Consider the following 2,673-nt stretch of genomic DNA (forward strand, 5'->3'; position numbering starts at 1 on the left):
TCAGATTACAGCTGAATAACATGTTATTCGAAGGTGTTACTTCTGAATAACAAAACCGTTCGCACTAGCATTTTAGGTAATACTATTTGACAGCTGACAGCATGTGTCAAGCGCCAAATTTTTTCGAGCAGTTTGTTGTTTGTTTACAAATATGCAGCGAGATTCTTCAAATTAGAATTCAATTATTATTAAACAATTAATCTGTTTGCGATTAAAGAACTGTCCAGCGGTAATGAGATTTATTAATTTGATATTTTCTGCGTAATTGCAAGAAGCGGACCAAACTCCGAAGGCGTGAGTTCAGTATGGGATGAAACTGATAGTGATTAGTGTGCGCTAAAAAGCCAGAAGTATTTGTGTTCTTCGTTTAAATTTTATTTTGCTCATTTTTCCTTCGGAAATCGGCTAGGAACTGTGGTTACAAGTAGGTAATTTCATTAGCTTGTTTACTGATGTTGCTTTCTATATAAAATAGTGTGTATTGTTTTCTTAGGTTTCTTCACCGGTGAACAGAATGTGAAGTCGAGGATTCCATAAATATTACACAGGCAGAAAGCATCAATGGAGCCTGGAAGGTCAAGATGGATCAGAAATAATACAATGTTTAGCAGCTGCAAGACGAGACAACGTGAATTCAAGTTAAACAAAATTGTATCGCCAAAACAGTGTGACAATGGAAATCATGGAACAACTTCAGCGCGAGAAAACAGGATTCCTGGAACCCGAACTAACTCGAGAACTATACGGTGGAAATTCCAAAAATATTCAGTGCTATCGTTTGGAGCGACCGACGGCTTTTTACTGGGGTAAGTCCGAAACAGTTTATTATGCAATATATTTTTGGAATTTTCGAAATAATGTTACTGACGATAATAATTTTATGTATTTAGATGCGTCTAGTCCTTAGACCCAATGGGAAGTGTCATCAGTGTTGGTTGTCCTCCCCTATTTGGTTGTATCGTTGATCGGATTATTCTGCACCTATTTTGTAGATCCAGTTTTGCTCAAAAGGTCATCAATCGGAAAACCACAAGTTGCCGGTAGTGATAGTATTATAATTGGTTTTAAGAGTAAGAAACCCACCGTCGTTTCACCGACAAGAGGATGTACGAAGTAACTTCCAATTTTTATAATAAAATAACAATTAAACAACGCAGGATGATATCGCACGTAATCATCATCAGAGGAGATGGTATTAGTTGCCAAAATCAGCTAAAACCATTCATCACATTCCATTTATATCTCAACTTAGGTGAACGAGGCCAGGCACGGAACTACGACGTTGTGTTTCGCTAGAAAGGGATCGTGGAGTACTACTAACTAAAATAGATACTAGAGTAAAATGATTCAAACGAAATAAAGATATTCAAACGCATTCACTTCTACTTCTTCTTTTTCTTCTTCTACGGGTCTACATTCCAAGTGAAACCTGGCGCGCTTTTCAACTTGGTATCCTTCACCATTTTCTCAGTTAAAATTTGAAAGCTTTTCTATGCCCGCCATTGCATAAGTGTATGTCCTGTTTGGCAAGTACAATGGATACATTATGCCCAAGCAATCGAGATTGTTTTCCACCCGAAAACATACTAGACTTAACCGAAAATCAAACTTGTTAACTCTGGATTCGCAGTCCTACGCATTCAGTTGAAGGCAGATAGATTAAGGGCTAAATATATTCAAGTTAATATGAATTAGACGCTTAGACGGTTCAATTAAAATGTAAGCAACCTGAAAATCTATCCTTATTTTCATTAAGAATGGATTCAATTCACTTTTAATATAGCTTTATTTTTTATGAATTTTAAAATTATTTATGAAAGTTTCCCAAGTAATACCGAATTTAAAAATAGATGTATAACGTGTTTGAAGTAAGTTGTGAAAAGGTTTCTGTTAAACATACAGCTTATTGATTGATAGAAGATGTTTTGTATTACATTCTCACGACTTTCTGATAACATGTAATTTTTTGATATTTGTTTGGTTTTTCAAAATGTTTTGTTTTACACTCTCTAGACATAAAACATGTTGCCAGGATGATTTCTCGAACTTACAATTAACATGTTCATTTTTTGACATTTGTTTAGAGGTCGTACACTAATTACGTAAGCACTTATGGGGGGAAAGGGGGTGGGCTGCTATTTTCTTACGCTCCATATAAATATAAAATGATTTATCTTGGAAAAATCTTACATGGGGGCAGGGGATTGAAAACCCAAAAAAATGCTTACGTAATTAGTGTACGGCCTTAGTTAGAAGATATGTAGTTATGATCCACATGTATGTGTATTTTAATTTATTTTATCAAAATGGAATTCTAAAAAATGTATGCATGTATTTTTTTCATCCAATCCTGTAAATATTTTTATTTGAAATGAGACATTTGTCAACAGCTTTTGTTGTATTAAATTTACAGATCATATTATGTTGAGCGAATGAACATTTAATATTTAATATTGAATATTTAGTATTTAAAATTTAATATTTAGCATTTAATATTTAATTTTCAATATTTTATATTAAATATTTAATATTTAATATTTATTAATTAACATTTAATATTAATTACATATTTAATATTAATTCTAGGAACTTTTTTCAAATAGGCGTAACTGTATTTGACCTGTTTGAAACGACTCCTACTCTCTCTATTCAGAATATTTCGTGCAACTGGCG

The 2,673-nt window shown here is 33.2% G+C and overlaps 1 long non-coding RNA gene across 3 annotated transcripts; it reads left to right on the top strand.

The window, feature by feature from the left end:
• On the top strand, positions 1 to 1,659 carry LOC134220928 (uncharacterized). 3 transcript variants are annotated; one of them, XR_009982116.1, is made up of 3 exons: positions 1 to 428; positions 494 to 806; positions 891 to 1,659. It is a non-coding gene; the product is annotated as an uncharacterized LOC134220928 (long non-coding RNA). The 3 variants fall into 3 exon arrangements; XR_009982115.1 differs by having other exon boundaries at positions 1 to 424; positions 476 to 806; XR_009982114.1 differs by having other exon boundaries at positions 1 to 424.
• The last annotated feature ends 1,014 nt before the right edge of the window (positions 1,660 to 2,673 follow it).

The sequence above is a fragment of the Armigeres subalbatus genome, chromosome 3 (genome assembly GCF_024139115.2).
Source record: "Armigeres subalbatus isolate Guangzhou_Male chromosome 3, GZ_Asu_2, whole genome shotgun sequence".
In the NCBI taxonomy this organism is placed as follows: Eukaryota; Metazoa; Arthropoda; class Insecta; order Diptera; family Culicidae; genus Armigeres; species Armigeres subalbatus.